This window comes from Arachis ipaensis, chromosome B7 (assembly GCF_059453495.1).
Source record: "Arachis ipaensis isolate K30076 ecotype BB chromosome B7, ASM5945349v1, whole genome shotgun sequence".
NCBI classification, from domain to species: domain Eukaryota; kingdom Viridiplantae; phylum Streptophyta; class Magnoliopsida; order Fabales; family Fabaceae; genus Arachis; species Arachis ipaensis.
Window position 1 is genome coordinate 51,360,758 of NC_142442.1, and position 8,297 is coordinate 51,369,054.

General features: G+C 38.7%; 1 non-coding gene and 1 pseudogene across 1 annotated transcript; one reads left to right on the forward strand and one right to left on the reverse strand.

Moving 5' to 3' along the window:
- Positions 1–5,190: 5,190 nt before the first annotated feature.
- LOC148551143 (uncharacterized) lies at positions 5,191–7,503 on the reverse strand (annotated as a pseudogene).
- Positions 6,862–6,969, forward strand: LOC148551144 (small nucleolar RNA R71). The gene has a single exon (XR_015893062.1). It is a non-coding gene; the product is annotated as a small nucleolar RNA R71 (small nucleolar RNA).
- Positions 7,504–8,297: the final 794 nt, after the last annotated feature.

Genomic DNA, 8,297 nt, shown 5'->3' on the forward strand with positions numbered 1-8,297 from the left:
TTGGAAGCCCCAGTCCAAATGAATTGAGACATGGCTTTACAGTCAGCCAGACTTCAACATTTTTCATGAAACACTAGAATTCTTTCTTAAAAATTCTGAAGAAAAATATATTTTTAAAAAATATTTTTAGATTTTTCAAAAATAAAAGAGTAAAAACAAAATGGTTAAAATTAAAATAAAATTACCTAATCTGAGCAACAAGATAAACCGTCAGTTGTCCAAATTCGAACAATCCCCGGCAACGGCGCCAAAAACTTGGTGTGCGAAATCGTGATCTAGATGTGAAATTGTTGTTCGAAATTGATTCCCTGGCAATGGCTCCAAAAACTTGTGCACAATACCATGGTCCAAATATAACTTCACTACTTCGCGCAACTAACCAGCAAGTGCACTGGGTCGTCCAAGTAATACCTTACGTGAGTAAGGGTCGAATCCCACGGAGATTGTTGGTATGAAGCAAGCTATGGTCATCTTGTAAATTTCAGTCAGGCAGATACTAAATGGTTATGGAGTTTTTGAATAATAATAATAAATAAATAGAAAATAAAGATAGAGATACTTATGTAATTCATTGGTGAGAATTTCAGATAAGCGTATAGAGATGCTTTCGTTCCTCTGAACCTCTGCTTTCCTGCCATCTTCATCCAATTAATCCTACTCCTTTCCATGGCAAGCTTTATGTATGGCATCACCGTTGTCAATGGCTACATCCCATCCTCTCTGTGAAAAAGGTCCAAATGCTCTGTCACGGCACGGCTAATCATCTGTCGGTTCTCGATCATACTGGAATAGGATCCATTGATCCTTTTGCATCTGTCACTATGCCCAGCACTCGCGAGTTTGAAGCTCGTTACAGCCATCCCTTCCCAGATCCTACTCGGAATACCACAGACAAGGTTTAGACTTTCCGGATCTCAAGAATGGCCATCCATGGGTTCTAACTTATACCACGAGGATACTAATAACTCAGACTCGGTCCCCTATATTAGATATCCAAGAGATACTCATTCTAGCTTGTTTGCATGTAGAACGGAAGTGTTTGTCAGGCACGCGTTCATAAGTGAGAATGATGATGAGCGTCACATTATCATCACATTCATCATGTTCTTGGGTGCGAATGGATATCTTAGAAGCGGAATAAGTTGAATTGAATAGAAAAATAGTAGTACTTTGTATTAATTCATGAGGAACAGCAGAGCTCCACACCTTAATCTATGGAGTGTAGAAACTCTACCGTTGAAAATACATAAGTGATGAAGGTTCAGGCATGGCCGAGAGGCCAGCCCCCAAACATGATCTAAAGATAAAACTAAAGATGTAAATACGATAGTAAAAAGTCTTATTTATTCTAAACTAGTTACTAGGGTTTACAGAATTGAGTAAATAATGCAGAAATCCACTTCTGGGGCCCACTTGGTGTGTGCTTGGGCTGAGCATTGAGCTTTACATGTGTAGAGGCTTCTCTTGGAGTTAAACGCCAATTTGTAACCTGTTTCTGGCGTTTAACTCCACTTTGCAACCTGTTTCTGGCGTTTAACTCCAGAATGCAGCATGGAACTAGCGTTGAACGCCAATTTGCATCATCTAAACTCGGGCAAAGTATAAACTATTATATATTGCTAGAAAGCCCTGAATGTCTACTTTCCAACGCAATTGAGAGCACGCCATTTGGAGTTTTGTAGCTCCAAAAAATCCACTTTGAGTGCAGGGAGGTCAGAATCCAACAGCATCTGCAGTCCTTCTTCAACCTCTGAATCTGATTTTTGCTCAAGTCCCTCAATTTCAGCCAGAAAATATCTGAAATCATAGAAAAAAAAAACTCATAGTAAATTCCAGAAATATAATTTTTAATTAAAAACTAATAAAAATATACTAAAAACTAACTAAATCATACTGAAAACTATGTAAAAATAATGCCAAAAAGCATATAAATTATCCGCTCATCACAACACCAAACTTAAATTGTTGCTTGTCCCCAAGAAACTGAAAATCAAAAAGGATAAAAAGAAGAGAATATACTATAAATTCCAAAATATCAATGAAACTTAGCTCCAATCAGATGAGCGGGACTTGTAGCTTTTTGCCTCTTGAATAGTTTTGGCATCTCACTTTATCCATTGAAGTTCAGAATGATTGGCATCTATAGGAACTCAGAGTTCAGATAGTGCTATTGATTCTCCTAGTTCAGTATGTTGACTCTTGAACACAGCTACTTTATGAGTCTTGGCCGTGGCCCAAAGCACTTTGTTTTCCAGTATTACCACCGGATACATAAATGCCACAGACACATAACTGGGTGAACCTTTTCAGATTGTGACTCAGCTTTGCCAAAGTCCCCAATTAGAGGTGTCCAGGGTTCTTAAGCACACTCTTTTTTGCTTTGGACCTTGACTTTAACCGCTCAGTCTCAAGTTTTCACTTGACACCTTCACGCCACAAGCACATGGTTAGGGACAACTTGATTTAGCCGCTTAGGCCAGGATTTTATTCCTTTAGGCCCTCCTATCCACTGATGCTCAAAGCCTTGGATCCTTTTTTATTACCCTTGCCTTTTGGTTTTAAGGGCTATTGGCTTTTTCTGCTTGCTTTTTCTCCTTTTTTTTCGCATTTTTTTTCTGCAAGCTTTGTATTCACTGCTTTTTCTTGCTTCAAGAATCATTTTTATGATTTTTCAGATTATCAAATAACATTTCTCCTTTTCATCATTCTTTTAAGAGCTAACATATTTAACATTCTTAAACATCAAATTCAAAGGACATATGCACTGTTCAAGCATTCATTCAGAAAATAAAAAGTATTGTCACCACATCAAAATAATTAAACTTGTTTCAAGGATGAATTCGAAACCATGTACTTCTTGTTCTTTTGTAATTAAAACAGTTTTCATTTAAGAGAGGTGATGGATTCATATTCATAACTTTAAGGCATAGACACTTAAATACTAATGATCATGTAATAAGACACAAAAATAAATAAACATTTAACTTGAAAACGAGAAACAGAAAATTTAAGAACAAGGAATGAGTCCACCTTAGTGATGGTGGCGTTTTCTTCTTGAAGAACCAATGATGTCTTTGAGTTCTTCTATGTCTCTTCCTTGTCTTTGTTGCTCCTCCCTCATTGCTCTTTGATCTTCTCTAATTTCATGGAGGATGATGGAGTGCTCTTGATGTTCCACCCTTAGTTGTCCCATGTTGAGACTTAATTCTCCTAGGGAGGTGTTGATTTGCTCCCAAAAATTCTGTGGAGGAAAGTGCATCCCTTGAGGCATCTCAGGGATTTCTTGGTGATGAGCTTTTTCATGCTTCTCTTGAGATCCATGAATAGGCTCTCTTGTTTGCTCCATCCTTTTCTTAGTGATGGGCTTGTCCTCATCAATGAGGATATCTCCCTCTATGTCAGTTTCAGCTGAATTACAGAGATGGCAAATGAGGTGAGGAAAGGCCAACCTTGCCATAGTAGAGGACTTGTCAGCTACCTTGTAAAGTTCTTGAGGTATAATCTCATGATCCTCCACTTCCTCCCCAATCATGATACTATGGATCATGATGGCCCGGTCTACAGTAACTTCAGACCGGTTGCTAGTGGGAATGATTGAGCGTTGAATGAACTCCAACCATCCTCTAGCTACAGGCTTAAGGTCCAGTCTTCTCAGTTGAACCGGTTTGTCTTTTGAGTCAATCTTCTATTGAGCTCCTTCCACACATATGTCCATGAGGACTTGGTCCAACCTTTGATCAAAGTTGACTCTTCTTGTGTAGGGGCGTGCGTTTTCTTCCATCATTGGCAAGCTGAACGCCAGCCTTACATTCTCCGGACTAAAATCTAAGTATTTCCCCCGAACCATGGTGAGCCAAGGCTTTGGATTCGGGTTCACACTTTGATCATGGTTCCTAGTGATCCATGTATTTGCATAGAACTCTTGAACCATTAGGATCCCGACTTGTTGAATGGGGTTGGTTAGGATTTCCCAACCTCTTCTTTGGATCTCATGTTGGATCTACGGATACTCATTTTTCTTGAGTTTGAAAGGGACCTCAGGGATCACCTTCTTCTTGGCCACAACATCATAGAAGTGGTCTTGATGGGCTTTGGAGATGAATCTTTCCATCTCCCATGACTCGGAGGTAGAAGCTTTTGTCTTCCCTTTCCCTTTTTTAGAGGTTTCTCCGGTCTTAGATGCCATCAATGGTAATGGAAAAACAAAAAGCTTATGATTTTACCATACCAAACTTAGAAAATTGCTCGCCCTCGAGCAAGAGAAGAAAGAAAAGAATTAGAAGAAGAAAAACTATGGAGGAGAGTGAGGGGGGTGTATTCGGCCAAGGTATAAAAGGTAGGGTTGTGTTGTATGAAAATGAAGGATGGATAGAGGGGTTTATATAGTGAGGGGGGAGGGAGTAGGTTCGGCCATATTGGGTGGGTTTGGGTGTGAAAGTGATTTTGAATTTTGAAGGTAGGTGGGGTTTATGGGGAAGAGTGGATGGATGTGAGTGGTGGTATGTGGTAATAGGGAAGAGAGATTGAGGTGATTGGTGAAGGGTTTTGGGGAAGGGTGTTTATTGGGAAGAGGGGAGAGTATGAGTGGAGGTAGGTGGGGATCCTGTGGGGTCCACAGAACCTGAAGTGATCCTGTGGGGCCCACAGATCCTGAGGTGTCAAGGATTTACATCCCTGCACCAATTAGGCATGTAAAATGCCTTTGCATGCATTTCTGGCATTTAAACACCAAAGTGATGCTTGTTTTGGGCGTTCAACGCCCATATGCAGCATATTTCTGGCATTGAACGCCAGCTTCATGCTTGTTTCTGGTGTTCAGCACCAGCTCTTCTCAGGGTGTCTTCCTGGCATTTAAACGCCAGGATGTTGCTTGTTTCTGGCGTTTAACGCCAGATCCATGCTCTGTTTTTGCGTTGAACGCCAGCCAGATGCTCCTTACTGGCGTTTAAACGCCAATAAGTCCTTCCTCCAGGGTGTGATTTTTCTTCTGCTATTTTTGATTCTATTTTTAATTTTTGTATTTATTTTGTGACTCCACATGATCATAAACCTAATAAAATATAAAAGAACAATAAAAATAAAAATATAATTAAATAAATAAAAATTGGGTTGCCTCCCAACAAGCGTTTCTTTAATGCCAATAGCTTGACAGTGGGCTCTCACTGAGCCACACAGGTGATCAGGTCAATTTTATAGACTCCCAACACCAAACTTAGAGTTTGGATGTGGGGATTCAACACCAAAATTAGAGTTTGGCTGAGGCCTCCCAACACCAAACTTAGAGTTTGATTGTGGGGGCTTTGTTTGACTCTGTACTGAGAGAAGCTTGTCATGCTTCCTCTCCATGGTTACAGAAGGAGATCCTTAAGTTTTAAACACAAGGTTGTCCTCATTCAGTTGAAGGACTAACTCTCCTCTGTTAACATCTATCACAGCTCCTGCTGTTGCTAGGAAAGGTCTTCCAAGGATGATGGATTCATCCTCATCCTTCCCAATGTCTAGGATTATGAAATCAGCAGGGATGTAAAGGCCTTAAACCTTTACTAACACGTCCTCTACTAGTCCATAAGCCTATTTTCTGGAGTTGTCTGCCATCTCTAATGAAATTCTGGCAGCTTGCACCTCAAAGATTCCCAGTTTCTCCATTACAGAGAGGGACATGAGGTTTATCCCTGACCCAAGGTCACATAGAGCCTTCTCAAAGGTCATGGTGCCTATGGTACAAGGTATTAAGAACTTTTCAGGATCCTGTTTCTTCTGAGGCAATCTCAGTTGATCCAGATCACTCAGTTCATTGGTGAGCAAGGGAGGTTCATCTTCCCAAGTCTCATTGCCAAATAATTTTGCATTCAGCTTCGTGATTGTACCAAGGTACTTGGCAACTTGCTCTTTAGTAACATCCTCATTCTCTTCAGAAGAAGAATATTCATCAGAGCTCATGAAGGGTATAAGAAGGTTCATTGGAATCTCTATGGTCTCTAGATGAGCCTCAGATTCCTTTGGTTCCTCAGAGGGGAACTCCTTCTTGCTTGAGAGACGTCCCATGAGGTTATCCTCAGTGGGGTTTACGTCCTCTTTATCCTCCATGCATTCGGCCATATTGATTATATCAATGGCCTTGCACTCTCTCTTTGGATTCTCTTCTGTATTGCTTGGGAGAGTACTAGGAGGTGTTTCAGTGATTTTCTTACTTAGCTGGCCCACTTGTGCCTCCAAATTTCTTATGGAGGACCTTGTTTCACTCATGAAACTTAGAGTGGCCTTGGACAGATCAGAGACTAAGTTTGCTAAATTAGAGGTATTTTGTTCAGAGTTCTCTGTCTGTTGCTGAGAAGATGATGGAAAAGGCATGCTATTACTGAGCCTGTTTCTTCCACCATTATTAAAGCCTTGTTGAGGCTTTTGTTGATCCTTCCATGAGAAATTTGGATGATTTCTCCATGATGAATTATAGGTGTTTCCATAAGATTCACCCATGTAATTTACCTCTGCTATTGCAGGGTTATCTGGATCATAAGCTTCTTCTTCAGAAGATGCCTCTTGAGTACTGTTGGATGCAGCTTGCATTCCATTCAGACTTTGGGAAATCATGTTGACTTGCTGAGTCAACACTTTGTTCTGAGCCAATATGGTATTCAGAGCATCAATCTCAAGAATTCCCTTCTTCTGAGGCATCCCACTATTCACGGAATTTCTCTTAGAAGTATACATGAATTGATTATTTGCAACCATGTCAATAAGTTCTTGAGCTTCTGCAGGTGTTTTCTTTAGGTGAATGGATCCACCTGCAGAATGGTCCAGTGACATCTTGGAGAACTCAGACAGACCATAATAGAATATATCCAGAATGGTCCATTCTGAAAGCATGTCAGGAGGACACCTTTTGGTCATCTGCTTGTATCTTTCCCAAGCTTCATAGAGGGATTCACCATCTTTTTGCTTGAAGGTCTGAACATCCACTCTAAGCTTGCTCAACTTTTGAGGAGGAAAGAACTTAGCCAAGAAGGCCGTGACCAGCTTATCCCAAGAGTTCAGGCTATCTTTAGGTTGTGAGTCCAACCATGTTCTAGCTCTGTCTCTTACAGCAAAAGGGAAAAGCATGAGCCTGTACACTTCAGGATCTACTCCATTAGTCTTAACAGTCTCACAGATCTGCAGGAACTCAGTTAAAAACTGGTAGGGATCTTCTGATGGAAGTTCATGGAATTTATAGTTCTATTGCATTAGAGCAACTAGTTGAGGTTTCAGCTCAAAATTGTTTGCTCCAATGGTAGGGATTGAGATGCTTCTTCCATCAAACTTGGAAGTAGGTGTAGTATAATCACCAAACATCTTCCTTGCATTATTATTATTTTCGGCTGCCATCTCCTCTTCCTTTTCGAAAATTCCTGTAAGGTTATCTCTAGATTGTTGTATTTTAGCTTCTCTTAGTTTCCTTTTTAGAGTCCATTTAGGTTCAGGATCTGCTTCAACAAGAATGTTCTTGTCCTTGCTCCTGCTCATATGACAAAGAAGGGAACAGAAAATAATAATAGGGATCCTTTTTACCACAGTATAGAGGTTCCCTTGTGTGAGTAGAAGAGAAGAAGAATAAGAATGAAGAAGAGAAGAATTCAAACTCAGAGGAGAAGAAGGGGTTCGAATTTTGGGTGAGGAGAAGTGTTCGTAGATGAATAAATAAATAGAAGGAGATTAGAGATGAGAGAAGAATTCGAAAATTAATTAAAATAAAAAATAAAATTTAAAGTTAAATTTCGAAAATTAAGTTTGAAATTAAATTAAATTAAAATTAAAACAATTAGTTAATTAAAAAGAAAATTTGAAAAAGAAGGAAGGGATTTTTGAAAATTAGAGAGAGAGAGATTTAGTTAGGTAGTTTTGAAAAAGATAAGAAACAAACAAAAAGTCAATTAGTTAGTTGAAAAAGATTTGAAAATCAATTTTGAAAAGATAAGAAGATAAGAAGTTAGAAGAGATATTTTAAAATCAAATTTTTGAAAAAGATAAGATTTAAAAAAGATATGATTAAAAAGATATGATTGAAAAGATATTAAGAAGTTTTGAAAATTAAATTTGAAATTTTAAAATCAAAATTAATGACTTGACTCACAAGTAATCACAAGATATGATTCTAGAACTTAAAGTTTGAATCTTTCTTAACAAGCAAGTAACAAACTTGAAATTTTTGAATCAAAACATTAATTGTTGATAATATTTTCGAAAATTATGAGGTAAAACTAGGAAAAAGATTTTTGAAAAATATTTTTAAAATTTTCGAAAATAAATAAGAAAAATGA